Genomic DNA, 16118 nt, shown 5'->3' on the forward strand with positions numbered 1-16118 from the left:
ACAATATTTAGAGTACCTTTAAAATCAACCAATTACAGGGTCTTGTTCGGCGACTATCGGGTTAACTTTAACATTAGGTAACAGGGTCTCATCTAAAGTTTCTATCTGCAGGCCTCACCCTTAAGAATGTGGAGAGTGGTAGCTGGCCTTCACTGATTGGGTGTTGCGAAGGTGGTCTCTCTCACTCTAGGCAATGTGTAACTGCCTGTTAGTTTCAGGGAACTGAAACCTAGGCCTTCCAGATCAGAGGGGAAACTTAAAGCCTGTCATGGAGTCTGTTTGGTTTAAACTTGTGTCCTTACATGGGCATGGGGATAAAGCCTGGGAATCCCCCCTTTCTCCACAAATTTCCTGGGTAACTTGGGTAACTGTTACATAATCACTGAAGAAACAAAGTAAATAGCTGAAAATCTAAACAATCATCTCCTAGATGATCAGTGAATAGCTCAGCCCCTTTCCTTGACATCAAGGAAAAATGCTTTGAAACATGGGAGTGGGGAAGAGAATAACCAGGACAGGGTTTCTTACTAAGACGGAAGGACGGGGCTGAAGGAGGGAGAAAAGGAGGCACATGTATTGTTTGAGAAAGGATATTCATTATTGTAAGTTTATGTTTAGGAAAAAACCTCACTACTTTCATCACACAGGCTATAGAAAGAAAAGTTCAATGACAACCCCTTGACAGATAGGGCGGTGCATTAGGAAGGCTCTATCTTACGCATTATCGGAGATTCTCAAGGCCATGGGAAAGATTAAACAAATCAGCATTTCAGATCAGTAACTCTGGGAAATGGAGAAAATAATCTGTCATAATATCTTGCTATGGTTGAATTGTAGGTTTGAATGTAGGAACAAAGCTGCATTTTATTTGTCCAAAGTATCACCCACCTAAGTTTGTTAGGAGCTTATGCCAGGTAAGCCATTTTGTGATGATTCAGGCTAAAAAGACTAGCATTAGGAATTATGACATGGAAAAAAAATCAAAAAATTATAATTTTTCAAATTCTCTCGAGAAAACACACACCACAGGGGAAGGGATGTCAGTATTGCACACTGAGAGTCCAGGGATCTAGCGTTATTTCTGCCATTGACCACTGTGCAAGTTTGATCAAGTCACTTTACCTCAATTTTCTCTGCTATAAAATGGGGATAGTAAGTAAATGACTCTAAGTTTCTTTTAACAGGATTATCTTGTGGCTTGATGACATTTAAGCAATTCATATCAGGCAGTGAGACAACGGAGCACAGAAGGAGAGGTTAGAGCACCTTCAATGCTGTGTGCCCACAAAAAGGCATCTTCATAATGGTTAAATTTTCAATATCTGGCCCCTGGCTCTGAAAAACAAATGAGTCGCCTCATCCTCTCACCTGGCTGCCTCTAGATTCTGGGAAAACAGTAGAGGTCTCAGAGCTTTCCAGTGTCACTTGGGAAGAAATGGGAGCTAAAATGAGAAAAAGGAAGGAAAGTAAAATCTTGAAGTAGTGATCAAGTGATCAAATGGTAGAATTGGAAGAGTTAATTCATGACTAGGCTTCTAAACTTGGGGGATGATATTTGGAAAATGTGTGAACGGGTCAGATGGTTGCAGCCCGAGGCTATGGTCAGTATGGCTTGGCGCTGTTTTACCTTCAGGTGTTCATAGGAGCACATGTACCCCAATGTTCATAGCAGCACTGTCAACAATAGCCAAAACATGGAAGGAGCCTAAATGTCCATCACCTGATGAATGGATCAAGGAGATGTGGTATATATACACAATGGAGTACTACATGGCAGTGAGAAAGAATGAAATCTGGCCATTTGTAGCAAAGTGGATGGACCTCGAGGGTGTCATGCTAAGCGAAATAAGTCAGGCAGAGAAGGACAGAAACCATATGTTTGCACTCATAGGTCTAACAGGAGAACAGGAGAAACCTAATGGAGGACCAGGGGGAGGGGAAGGGGGAAAGAGAGTTGGGGAGAGAGAGGGACTGTTGAATACTGAAAACGAACGGAGGGTTGAAGGGGAAGAGGGAGGGGGGAAAAGGTGGTGGTGATGGAGGAGGGCACTTGTGGGGAAGAGCACTGGGTGTTGTATGGAAACCAATTTGACAATAAACTATTAAAAAAAAAAAAGCCTTCAGGTGTTGAATTTTCCTGGAAATTTCCTGAAAGTCACTGAGACAAGTGAAATCTGAAGCCATGGAAAGATATAACGATGCTATACTACAGCCATGTAACCCAATTTTATAAGAAGATTCAACTAAAACTACTGCAAAAAAATGTAAGGTTTACATTCAAAAAACCCTATGAGAAATTTGGAAGCTATTCAAGTCTGCCATGTATGAGCATGTATAGCAGCCTACTGTGAACCAAGGAGCTCGGCATGACCTTGCAGAACTGTATATCAATGACCACAATTATGCAGAGAAGCCTTTTGTTACAGGAGCTCAAGGAGGTAAATCCACAGGTTTACCTTGTTAGACCCAGGGATGTTGTCAACAGGATGCTGAAGTTCAATACAACCAAGGGAGAGTCAAAAATCTTGACCTTTCAGGAGGGTATTTTGCACAGTAATTGAAACTGTTCTACAGAAATATGAAAGCTTCATTAGGGCTTACGTGTATGCAGATCATGTTGCTTCTGATCCCAAAGCAAGCACAAACATGGAAGAGAACAACATGAAACATGTTCATTGGGCAGCTAGTCAAATAACAGTTTATCAGTTTGAGGGCTGAAATATGAAGGAAATCAAATACAGCTGATTCTTGAATAACTCGGTGTCAGGGGCATTGACCCCCCCCATACACACACACACACACACACACACACACACACACACACAGTCAAAAATCTGTGTATAACTTCTGACTCTGTAAAATTTAACTTCTATTAGCCGACTATTGGTGGGAAAGCCTTACCAGTAACATAAATAGTCAACACATATTTTGTATGTTAAATGTATTGTATACTACATTCTTATACTAAAATAAGCTAGAGAAAATAAAATGTTAATAAGTAACTCATAAGGAAAATACATTTCTAGTACTTTACCATATGTATCGAGAATAATCACACATAAATGGACTCACAGTTCAAAGGTCAACTCTACTCCCCTTAACCAGTTGAAAACATGGAAAACACTGTGGATCCCTCCTTCTTAAGGTTTCAAAATCTAGTGCACATTACATTTCACAACTTATTCGTTGAGTTTATTGCCTGTAACTTACTAAATGCCTAATGGTCTGCTAAAGAGGCGGATGTGGGGGAGAGTGGGGGAGAAAGAAGGAATGAATAAATGATTTAATGCCAGTTTATCTGTTTGACCCCAAGGAAGAATGCTTTCAGGCTCCCTATGTTAGCAAGGTTAACTTACACATAATGGCTTATTTAGTACAAGTCTCAGGGTAATCACTGATCAAATCCATTTGTTTTGTGTGTATTTCTTGGCCATGCTGAGACTGTCCATTATGATAGAGAAGTATCCAGAGCCCTTTAGTCTCATCCTACACAGTGATTCTGCTTTTCCCCTATAAAATGCCTTTCTACAAACTATGGATTAGAAATGGACATTTCTGAAAGAAACACCAAGAGCCTCAGTAATAGACTGTCTCTAGTATTCTTAACCATCAATCGTACAGGAAACAGACTCATGAGCACAACTTCTCAGTGTAAGCTAACACAGTGCCTCAGGTGACGTTTGTCGGACTGTACAAGTGACTGCAACTTGTACTAAGATTCCTGCAAGGATTTTCAGGACTCTTTTACCCAGAAGCAAATGACCTTGTAGAAGTAGATTGTGTACCCCAAGATCAACAAAACACGAATTAATTACTAGGGCTAACTGTACCGAAACAACTATCAAAGTGTTGTTAATATTCTCTTTTTAGTGTCCATAAGAGAAAACCCTTTTGTTTTGTATTATACCCTGCCTCCTCAATTTAACAGAGTCTATTTGTACAAACTGGAATGAAACAGTGTTTAAATGGCATTTTGCATCAACTGAATCTTTGCATTAGTGAAAAAACGTTCTGTGGAAATTTTACTACAGATTATAAGTGAATCCATCATCAAAAAATTTAAGAATGATTCTTCATAAAATAATATGGATTGAATGGCCTATAAAACCACTCAGCACAGGGCTCAGTCGATTGAGCATCCAACTTCAGCTCAGGTCATGATCTCACAGTTTGTGGGTTCAAGCCCTGCATCAGGCTCTGTGCCAGCAGCTCAGAGCCTGGAGCCTGCTTCTGATTTTGTGTGTCCCTCTTTCTCTCCATCCCTCTCCTGCTCATGATCTGTCTCTGTCTCTCAAAAATAAATAAAAATGTTAAAAAATTTTTTAAAAACCACTCAGCACAATGTAATAATGGTGAAACATAATGGAAAGTGCCTTTATTAAATTCCTTTACTTTCCTGATCTTGTAGTTACTTATACTTAATTAGAATCTTTATTCTTCCGACCAGAACATAATTAAATACATTGATCTGGCCACAAACCTCATTAAATTTGGTGTGCAGCCCCGGTATACAGATTGAGAACCATGCTTCACCTACAGAAAATGATGCCTACGAAGTCCTCTCAGGAAAATGGGCTCTTATCTGGTGGATGGCTTATGGAATTCCGGACTTACACATACTGAAAGGCGTCCTGTCCTACGGGCCAGCAACACTGACAAATGTGGGGCTCTCCAGGAAAGAGGACCATACATATTTGGGTGTAGTGGGGAAATCCTGGCGGGTGTGGTTTGGATAATTATGAATCCTTGTCTCCATAAAGCTAGGAGAATAAAAGACTTTGTGTACCCTTAAAAACAAATTACAACCCTGGAGGGTTTTTTTTTAATGTTTTATTTATTTATTTTTTTTTTTGAGAATGACAGTGCAAGCAGGGGAGGCACAGAGAGGGAGAGAGAATCTGAAGACAGTCTCCAGGATCTGAGCTAGCTGTCAGCACAGATCCCAACATGGGGCTCAAACCCATGAACTGCAAGATCATGACCTGAGCCAAAGTCAGACACTCAACTAACTGAGCCACCCAGGCGCCCCAACTCTGGAAGTTTTACAAAGCTTCCAGAAAGAACTTAACTCTCAGGCTTACTTATAACTCATATCTTGTTATCATAACTATAAATTACTATATATTATGAGCATTGATCAACATTTATTTTCACAGCTATGCACACAAACCTTGTCAAATAAAATAAACAATTGTATGGAACCAGAAAATTGCTAAGTAAGGAGAATGAAACCATAACATATGGTGGAAATTTGTCTACAGGGAGGCACTGAGGTACAACTGACATTTTGCCTTTTTACTATTATGAATAGAAACTTACACCATGCTCATCAGTCAAAAAAATAAACACATCTAAATCCCAAGGTGAACACAAAAGAAAAGGCCATCCTATTTAGGTTTGATCCTCCCCAAAAGATAAAAACTTAAACATTTCTTGTAAGCCTGGATTCTCTAATAGAAATGACCTCATTATTCCTTCCACATTTGCTAGCTGCTATTTTATGAAGTACAGCCTTCTGTCCTTCATCTTTTAAGTATTCTATGTGGATTATACGCTGTTTATACTACATGTATATTATATGGATTCCTTTCTTATTCAATATAATGTTACAATACATTATAATCCTTATTCTTCTTGCTGTTCCAAATGTGTGATGGTCTTCAATTTGATCAGGAGACCTCTTCAAGCTGGCTTCTGTGACCACCTGACTCGTCTCTACTAATCTTTGAGCACAAGATATCCCTGGCTTACCTTGTACCCTGACTCTCCCAACCTCAAATCAGGCATTTATCAAAGGAGTATCAGTTTCCATTCATGGAAAACTGTACTTAGAAACAGCACAGACCAGCCTTAGGAGGGGAAGGTGGTTCTGAGAGCCATTTAGAGGAGAGTCAGAGGGTGGGCATAAACCCCAAATAACACACCTATAGGATAATGCTGCTCAGTCTACGGGCCTCTGCCCCAACTGGCCTGAGTGGGGCCCCAGCTATATCCCCTGGAATCTTCTAAGAACTCCGGCACTGGAGTTCTCTCCCCAAAGAGGCTCCCCTTTCCCCCTCCCCAATTAAATTGCCTCTGCATTGGCATCTGAAGCATCTTTCTTTCATTTTTTTCTTGTTTTCGTCCTTTCTTTTTTAAACCTAAGGAACACATTGATATATTCTCTTTGTATATTACATGATAAAAGAATGTATCGGGGGAAATTTCAATTCCTCTTCTCCACACTAATTTCCCCAAGAGTCACTACTGTTCATAGGATATACACTACAGTTCCGGCTCATCTATTATCCCCCCACTGAATCTGACTAGCATACTTCATTCAGTCTAAGGGGTGAAATCTTATTCCTCCTTTCTCACACAGAGACGAAGACACCTTCCCCTTCCTAGCTCAAGAGTTAAAAATGTCCGGGTGCTCGGATATTGGGTCGTGCAAAGACGGTGGCAGGAGAGCTGTGGCCGAGTCTCTGGGCCCCTGAAAATTTAAAAAGTGGAGGGCTGACTACAGAAAGTTGGGGTTTCTTAGACTCAGTCTTCTGCCAGGCAACGATCCCCAGGTTCAAGTTTGGGGGACTATCCAGTCCTAAACACTTAGGTGTGTTTTTCAACCCCGCTTGTAGCCAGGAGAGACGAGCATACCGGTTTTTTCTTCTCCATTCATCTATTTTAGCCGGTGGTTTGTCGGTCTTTTAATTTCAAGGTTCCGGGTAGCAGCGTTCTGGGAATCTTCTGGCATCTCTGGCCGCGCGGCACCTTCCGGCCCTGCGTGAAGCTCTGTGCGCAGTACGCGGCGTGGCCACGCGGGGGCGATACGACTACCCACCGCTTTCCCCAGTCAGAGCCGCAAAGAACCGTGCTCCAGGTTCAAGTGGGCTGGAGGTGATCAGCCCGCCAGGAGCTGCGCCCGACCCCAGGTTCTTGGCTTTGGAGTCGCCCCGGCCCCCGAGATGGTCCCAAGACTGCCGAAGGCCCGCGCTGCCCAGACCTGGAGCGCTGGCTGTGGACGCTCCGCCACTCTGGGTGTCCAGCAAGTGTCCTGAGACGAGAAGCAGTCGAGCTCTCCTTCCTGTCCCAGCGTGGCCGCCCTTCCCAGTGTTCCGATAGCCAGTGCTGGGTACCGGGGCGGAGCGGGCAGAGAGGGTGGTGGTGAAGGGGGTCAAAGGAAGCGGGAAAGCTGCGGAAACACCAAGGAACGCGGGGAGGAGGGAGAGGAGATCGGAAGCAGAATCGGGGTTGGAATCCCAGGACGCCTCACGTCTCGTTCCGAGGGTCACCGGGGTTCCCGGGGCAGCGGGAAGAAGACAACGGCAAAGCAAAGGAAAAGAACACTTTTTTCTGGCAGGAACCTGATAATCCAGGCAGAACAGGTGCACCCGGGGGAGGCCCCATAAGCCCGTCCCTGTCGCTGACCCCCCCACCCCCCCAAGGGACCTCATCTCGGTCCCCGACACGCCAGCCCAGAGAGCGGCAGCAGAACGTGGCCTGGGACGAGCCCTGGCGGGCGGGGGAGCCGAGCTCGGACCCCGGAGGCGAGAGGGGCGGGCGGGAGGCGCGGCCGGGGCAGGCTGGGGCGGGGAGGGGCCTCCGCACACCTCGGAGAGGCAGCCGCTTCGCCCCCGGCGGTTCCATGGTGTAATGGTGAGCACTCTGGACTCTGAATCCAGCGATCCGAGTTCAAGTCTCGGTGGAACCTTGCCCTTCGGGCCGAGCCGCGCCCACCTTTTACTCTCCGCGCCAGCGAGCGGCACGAGCCTTCCCGCCCCGGCTGCCCTCGGCCGGGGAGAGAAACTCCGGGGCCACGCAGCCCTGGGCGCCTCGCAGCCGCGTCCCCCGCGCTCCGCCGCCGCCACCCCGCCACTCGGGGACCCACGAGCCCCCCTTCCCCGAGCGGCGCGCTCCGCACGTACACTGCCGCCACAGCGGGGAACCAGGACAGCGCCGCCCCGCGTCAGCCTCACCCTCCCGCCTCGCGGTCAACGCCACTGGCGCCGGCTGGTCAATCCTGCACCGCAACGCGCGTCTCGCGGCGCGTCCCGTACCTGCACCGATCGGCCTGCACCGGTAGAGAGCTACTGACGTGCGAAACAGCGGCCTGTGTTGAGACTGGAAGTTTTGGGGCGTGGGTTCCAGCGGAAGGTTTTCATTTTCCTCGGCTCCTTTCCTATCGGCCACCAGAAGAATCCAGAGTGTCTGCTGAGGCCGGTAGGGGTCGCAGGTGTCCTAAACTGTGTGCTTTGGTCTGAGGCCCTCCCGCGTAAACCCTCAACTCTACCAAAAAGAGAGATGCTGGCCAGGGGTTCCCGGTCCCTGAGCCGCCGATCCCACGGGGTTCCTCCTTCTTCCAGCCTGGATCTACTCCGAGAAGACACTATAGGAAAAGAAGGCCGATGTTTTCATTCTATTCATAGAATCTTTGTAGTTTTAAAGTTTTTGTAGATATAAGCAGATTGTCTTTTGCTGGCCTGGAATGACAGAGAGAGAGACCTAAAAAGAATAAAAATACTTTTGTAAAAGTATCATAAAAGTACAGGAATATCACTACCCAACTTTAAGACTTGCTATAAAGCTACAGTTAGTGAGATATTGTGAATAAGCAAAGGAATAGACACATAGACCAATTAAACAGAACAGAGAGTCCAGAGATAGGACTACGGAAATATGTCCCATTGATTATTGATGAAGGTGTAAAAGCAATTCGATGAAGACTTTTTTCTTTTCAACAAATTGTGTTGGAATAATTGTACATCTAGATGAATAAAAATTCCACCTACACCATACAAGTTATACAAGAACTAACTCACAGGGGAGCATAGATTAAATGTAAGACTAGAAAACTTATAGAAGAAAGTCTTCATGACCTGGGGTTAGACAGTGTTCTTAGATATGTCACCAAGAGTTCTATCCAGTAAAAAAATAATAACAATAATAAATTGTACTTTATTGAAATTTAAAATGTTTGTTTTTAAAAAAAACAGCTGAGAGAATGAAAAGTTACAGATTGAGAGAAAAAAGTCAACAGATCACAAATACAATAGGTTGGTGACAAGAATATATAAAGAAATCTTCAAATTAACAAAGAAACAAACAACAATAACAACAACAAAAGGTAGGAACAGACACTTCCCTAGAGGATACAAGCACATGAACATCATTAGACATTAGGGAAATGCAAATTAAAACCATAATGAGATACTATTACACACCTACTAGAATGACACTGCCAAGTGTCTAAGATAAGAAGTAAGTAGAATTTTCATACACTGCTTGTGGGAATACAAAATGGCACAACCACCCTGGGAAAGATTTGGCATTTTCTCATAAGGTTAAGCATATAAGTACTATATAATCTAGGAAACACAATCCCAGCATTCTGCCTTAAAGAAATGAAAATCTGTGTTCACACAAAAATCTGTACAGGAATGTTCATAGCTTTATTTGGAAGAGCTGAATGTACAGTCATCAAATATCTTTCAAGGGAGAAATTGATAGACAAATGGAATGGATGGAATACCAAGCAATAAAAAGGAATTGTTGATGTACTCCACAACCTAAAGAAATCCCAAAGTCACTGTGCTGAGTAAAAGAAGCCAGTCTCAAAAGGTTACATACCATATACTTCCATTCTTACTATGTTCTCAAAAAGAACTATAGCGATGAACAGATCAGGGATCCCAAGGGCTCATGTTTACGGGGAGAATGTGACTGTAACAAGATAGCACCAGATTTTTGGTGAGATGAACCTGTTATGTATTCTAATTATGGTGGTGACCACACATATCTACATATACATTAAAATATATGGAGAATTTGTACCAAAAGAAAAAGTCAGTTTCGCTGTATGGTAATAAGGTATCGCAGAAATCATGCACTACGAACTGAACAAGCTAGAGGATGAAACGTTGGGGTTCTGTCTTCTACTTGGTAGTAGGTCGGTTGCCTAAGAATTCGTTTCCCAACGATGCTGGCTGCTTTTCTTCAGAATCTGACACACAAATGAAAGTTAGTGGTTGCAGATGCACGCTCTTCCCTTTCTCACTACCCGTCGGGCCCCTTTGCTGTCTCGGCCTTGCCTCTTGGAGGGGCGGAGCCGGGAGCCGGGATGGGCGGGCAGAACGCGAGCGCTGCAGACTCCGGCTCCGGGCGACTGGCGGCCTCCCCCAGGTTAGGCAGGTCTCTGCCCGTGTCGGGAGCTGGCGCTGGGAGCCCGCCACGTGGGACCTCAGAGCCCGATCTAAGTGCTGGCGGTCTCCAGTTTTAAAGCGGGAAATCGCACCGTATCTCCGGCTTTCCCGAGAGTTTGTTTAAAGAGGGAAACAGCGAGTTAGATCCTGTCATAGCTCGGATTCAAGCCACGGTTACTGGAGTCGCAACGCGGAGTACTAACCACTGTACCGTCACCGCGCGCCACCGACTACCCGGCGCGCTGTGGTTGAGGGATGTTAATTGACCTAAATAGCCTACACGTTTTCTAACTGATTTTGTTCCTGTGTCTCTGCTTTTTTTTTTTTTCCACTCCTCCTCCTTCTTCCTCAAACGCCAGGCTGACACTCGCTTTCTTCTCTCCAGATTTCCTCGTTCACCTTTCTCCCTGCGGCCCCCGGCGGCCCCTAGGCTGAGGGCGCTGCACCTTCCTGGGTGGGGAACTCAGTGATGTTCTAGGTTGTGTCCTCTAGACGTTTCCACGATCGGGACCTTGACCTGGTTCCTAAACAGCTTCCAGTTCCAGTATCAAGATTTCACGTTTTCCCATTCGGGGTAGTCGCCAAAACTAAAATTCCGAGTCCACCGTGAAATTCTTGGTGCCTTTTATGTCCCCTCCAGGCCCCTGCTGCGGAATGGACTCCTTCACCGGGCATTTATTGGGCGCCTACTAAGTGCCAGGCAATGTCGTCAGCGAGGAGCTGCATTGTGAGCAAACCCAAAGTCCCTGCCCCGTGGAGTCTACACGAGGGGCATCCGGGCGGGCAGCGCGGCGGAGGCACAATCGATTCTGGCGCTGCGCGCGCGCACCCGCGAGTCAGGATCTGGGGGGACTCGTGAGGAGCACAACAGGTGAAGTGGAGCAGAGAACAGGAAAATGGATGACATCAGACCGAGAGGCTAGGGTTGTCACCTGGGGGGCTGTTGTCGGACCGTCGGAGTTCTCCACTCACTTGGGCTCCTGTCAATATAGCCAATTTTGCCTGATGCCCGACTCTTGGCCTCAATGTGTCTGCGCCTCAGGCTTCTGGAGCGGGGGACGGAGGATAGGCAAAACCGAAGAGTAGACGGTGCCCCGGCTTGGGGCTAAAGAACACTTCTCTGTAATTTTGTACGATGAGGCGTTTCTGTGTAACATACCACCCCCGCCCCCGCCCCGCCGGCCCAGTTTTATTGAGATGGAAATGAGATACAGCACTGTAGAAGTTTAAGGTGTAGAGCATAATGACTTGACTTACGTATATCGTGAACTGACTACAAATTTGGTGAACATCTATCATCTCATACAGATACAACAATTTTTAAACGTATTTTTTCCTTTTGATAAGAACTCAACTATTTAAAAACCCTCAAACATACCATACAGCAGGGTTAACTAGAGCGATCATGTGCATGATATCGTATTCGTTTATCTATCTCATAACGGGAAATCCTAAGATTCTGACCACGAAATGTCAGATTATGTATGTAATACAATTGACTAACAGCAACCTACAGTAGCTCCCGCCGGGTGTCTCTGTGGCGCAATCGGTTAGCGCGTTCGGCTGTTAACCGAAAGGTTGGTGGTTCGAGCCCACCCAGGGACGCTTGTGTTTCCGGCGGGATAATCTTTCCCACTTTCTACCCAAACACTGAGTTTGTGGTTCTGTTCCTCAGGCATCACAAACAAAGTGTGTCCCTTTGGCAAGGAGGTTTTGGAGCTCCACATACCTAATAACCTACACCTACAATCCACCTTCCTCAACTTTTCCGAGGCTGGCACACAGCTCTGCATATTTGGAATATTATAAATCCCTAAAATGGAGAACAAGAGAACCTGAGTCACATCCAAGCACATGCTCTGGGTGGGCAACCTAATCAGTCCAAAAAAATTACTTGACTTTTCTGTGCCTCCATTTTTACATGTAAAATGAGCCTAATGGAGTACTTGGGTTGTCCAAAGTTTAGATGAGATGTATTAGGGAAAGCAGGTAGCCAGTGACTCTCACATTGCATATGTTTCAATTTAGCTCTTACTAGTGCCATTGCCATCAGCATTTTCATTACCAGCATTGTTCTTTTAAGTTAATATCCTTCTTGATATAAGAGAGTCTTTATTCAGTCTCTAACTGATGGTCATGAGATTGGTTCCAACACTTATTATCACAACTACTAATGCAGGGAAAAGGCTTACACGAATACGTCATCACTTGTTTTCTTCTCTACAGAGTCCTGGAAATGGAATTGCCAGATCAAAATATTTGCACATTTCTAATTTTGCTAATTTCTGCCTAATTACCCTGAAAGGAAAATGTAGCAGGTCATGTTCCCTGTTTTATGAGAATATTCTTTTCTCCACTGTTTTGCCAAAATTGGATAGTACTTATCTACCATTTCTTCTGAACGTATTTTTGCTAACATTTTTTATAGATCTCTAGTGGGAAGGTGTTCTGTGCATGATGCCCAACCCAGAATACTGCCATGAAAAGAGGTATTAATATGACTATATAAAAATATATTCAAGGTACAAACAATAAACTTTAAATTTACACACAGGTATATATACGGCAAAGGAATTTTTTTGTGTTTGGGACATATTTTTATCAAAGTCACATATACTCATAAGTCTATTTAGAAAAACAGCAATCCTCCTGTACTTTCAAATTGTAGAGATTATCTCTCTTTCACATACTCCTCCATCAACACCCCCACACCCAAACACACCTCTCCTGGCCTTATCCTCCAGTATCTTTGTATCATCATTTGATGGGTCAATTATTATATTATTTAAACTATGTAAACTCTATATTCACAGTTGAGCCACATAGGATACAGATTGCAGTGTCTTCAGGAACTTTTTTTTTTTAACTTTTTCCATGTTTACTTATTTATTTTGAGAGAGACACAGAGAGAAAGACAGAGAGAGAGAGAGAGAGAGAGAGAGCGAGAGCATAAACAGGGGAGGGGCAGAGAAAGAGAGAGAGAGAGAGAGAGAGAGAATCTCAAGTAGGCTCTGCACTGTCAGGGCGGAGCCCAACATGAGTCTGGAACTCACCAGCTTAGAGATCATGACCTGAGCTGAAATCAACAGTCCCACGTTTAATGAGACTGAGCCACCCTGGCACCCCGGGGACTCTTTTAAGTAGATTAAGCTCCACCCCCCCCACTCACCCCCTTTTTCATATTACAGGGAAGTACTGGATCTGCATCTGATTGGTTTAGCTTGGGTCCATGCCCTCTCCTGGAGCAAATGAAGGCAGAGGACCTTCCTGAACAGTAGGGGGAAGACATTATCCAAAGAAGGAGCAATAATTCCAAGAACAAAAAGAAGGAAAAGGCTGGGGTGTTGGGTAGGAAATAACGAAGACAAGAAGAAAACTATCACTCTGCAATGGGTGTGTGTAGGAGAGCACGGATCCAGGCTGAGAGGAAAGGAGTTTTGAGAAAGGTGAACCTTAAGTACGCTGTATGGACTGAAGTCACACACAGCTGTGGGGCCGCACAGGGGTGGGGAGCTGTGGACCATCTGCCCTTCCTAAGCCAAAGAGACTGGCTGTCCTGGTCACTCGGCTTGAGTTAGAGGCGTTCAGGTGTGAAGACAAAGGAAGGGGCATCTTCTTAAAGAAAAGTCTGGAGCTCGGGTCTTGGTAGGGAGTGAGGCTATGGTTGGCCAGATAAGGGTACTAACATCTATATGTAAATGAAGCTCCATTAAAAGAATCGCTCTAGTAAAGGAGGCGTGTGGCTCAGTCGGTTGAGCTTCTTTGGCTCAGGTCATGATCTCATGGTTTGTGGGTTCCAGCCCTGCGTAGAGCTCTGTGCTGACCGCCAGCTCAGAACCTGGAGCCTGATTCACATTCTGAGTCTCTTTCTCTCTCTGCCCTTCCCCTTTTGACGCTGTCTCTCAAAACTAAAGTGTAAAAAAAAAAAAAAAGGCAGGGATCAAAAAAGAATTTCTGTGATACTATGGAGAAAGCCTATTGATTAACCCTGATTTTGGCTTCTTGGTCTCCTGGCTAGACCTTCAGACTCCACGCCCTAGAAGGGCACAGCCTGCTCAGCCACCACATGTCCAGCAAGGACTATTCCCCGGCAATCTTTCTGGTCTTGGGTGCCATGACTCTCTCCAAACCCAGTCTTGCCAGGGAAGAGAAGGGAGGGAAAGTCCACTTGCCAGTTAACGCCAAGGAATTTAACAGGGTCCTAATTTGGTTCCCAATAACTTTGAGGTCTATTTACTCTCCTACTCCGCCCCCCACAATTAATGAAAAGAAACTTTGCAAGCTGGTTCGGACTTTCCAGGCAGAGTCGAAATTCTCGGGGGATCAAAGATTCAGCCCACAGGTGGGAGCGCTCCAGAGGGAGCCGGAAGGGGCAACTGGGCCAGTGCGGTCGGTGAACGCCTTCGAATGGCGCCCCTTCTCCTTCATACCCCCTTTCCCTTCGCGTGTCTGCTTTCCCGCTTCTCCCCTCCGGGCCTCGGACTCTCACCCCCCTGCCCTTCTGACCCTCAAAGCGAGCCCTCGAAAAACAGTTGGGATTTCACAGTCCTTTGTAAACCGATGGAAGCTCCAAAACGAAGAGATTTGGCGGCGAACATTTTCACTAACTCCGCGGTCCTTCAGAACTCCCAGATTTTTTCTACCGTGTAGGAGAACGAGCGTGTTTCCATCCTAAGGCGTCTTCAGTCCGCGGAGCAGAGTCATAATAGGACGGAGGGGCAAAACTCCGAGCTGCTCTGGCTCGCGTCACTTTCGCCCCCGGGAGGAGCCCCGTGGGAACCGGCGGCTCAGGGACCCAGAATTCCCGGCCAGCATCTCTTTTTGGCAGTTGAGGGTTTACGCGGGAGGGCAACGGACCGAAGCACTCATTTCAGGACACCTGCGACCCCTACCGGCTCAGCAGACACTCTGGATTCTTCTGGTGGCCGATGGGAAAGGAGCCGAGGAAAATGAAAGGAAATGGCACCCAACCTTCCGGCGGAACTCACGCCCCGAAACTTCCAGTCTTCCCGCTGTGGCTGCAGTGTCTTTGCAGCGCGCGCCACTCTAGGAACGGAGCTCGTGGGTCCCCGAGTGGCGGGGTGGCGGCGGCGGCGGAGCGCGGGGGACGCGGCTGCGAGGCGCCCAGGGCTGCGTGGCCCCGGAGTTTCTCTCCCCGGCCGAGGGCAGCCGGGGCGGGAAGGCTCGTGCCCCTCGCTGGCGCGGAGAGTAAAAGGGGGGTGCGGCTCGGCCCGAAGGGCAAGGTTCCACCGAGACTTGAACTCGGATCGCTGGATTCAGAGTCCAGAGTGCTCACCATTACACCATGGAACCGCCGGGGGCGAAGCGGCTGCCTCTCCGAGGTGTGCGGAGGCCCTTCCCCGCCCCAGCCTGCCCCGGCCGCGCCTCCCGCCCGCCCCTCTCGCCTCCGGGGTCCGAGCTCGGCTCCCCCGCCCGCCAGGGCTCGTCCCGGGCCACGTTCTGCTGCCGCTCTCTGGGCTGGCGTGTCGGGGACCGAGATGAGGTCCCTTGGAGGGGTGGGGGGGTCAGCGACAGGGACGGGCTTATGGGGCCTCCCCCGGGTGCACCTGCTCTGCCTGGATTACCAGGTTCCTGCCAGGAAAAAATAAGTGTTCCTTTCCTTTGCTTTGCCGTTGTCTTCTTCCCGCTGCCCCGGGAGCCCCGTGACCCTCAGAACTGGACGTGGGACGTCCTGGGATTCCACCCCCGCTCCACTCCCCTTCCTTCCCTTCCACTTCTTCCCCTTCCACTTCGGATCCTATCTCCTTCCCGTCTTTCGTGCTGTCTTTCCTCGCCGCCAGCTCTCTCCAGCTCTCCGGGTCTCCGTTCCTTCCTCCTCGGCTGCTGCTCCGTTTCCTTCTCCTCGCTCCCCGTTCTCCAGAGCACCCCGGCCCGGGCCAACGGAGGAATGGGCTACCCGGTTTGAGGGGACGATGAGGA

The 16118-nt window shown here is 46.9% G+C and overlaps 3 non-coding genes across 3 annotated transcripts; 2 read left to right on the top strand and 1 right to left on the bottom strand.

The window, feature by feature from the left end:
- The first annotated feature begins 7618 nt into the window (after positions 1–7618).
- On the top strand, positions 7619–7690 carry TRNAQ-CUG. The gene has a single exon. It is a non-coding gene; the product is annotated as a tRNA-Gln (tRNA).
- A 4019-nt stretch (positions 7691–11709) lies between these two features.
- Positions 11710–11783, top strand: TRNAN-GUU. The gene has a single exon. It is a non-coding gene; the product is annotated as a tRNA-Asn (tRNA).
- Positions 11784–15419: 3636 nt separating this feature from the next.
- TRNAQ-CUG lies at positions 15420–15491 on the bottom strand. Its single transcript has one exon. It is a non-coding gene; the product is annotated as a tRNA-Gln (tRNA).
- Between the last annotated feature and the right edge of the window lie 627 nt (positions 15492–16118).

This window comes from Suricata suricatta, chromosome 8, assembly GCF_006229205.1.
Source record: "Suricata suricatta isolate VVHF042 chromosome 8, meerkat_22Aug2017_6uvM2_HiC, whole genome shotgun sequence".
NCBI classification, from domain to species: Eukaryota; Metazoa; Chordata; class Mammalia; order Carnivora; family Herpestidae; genus Suricata; species Suricata suricatta.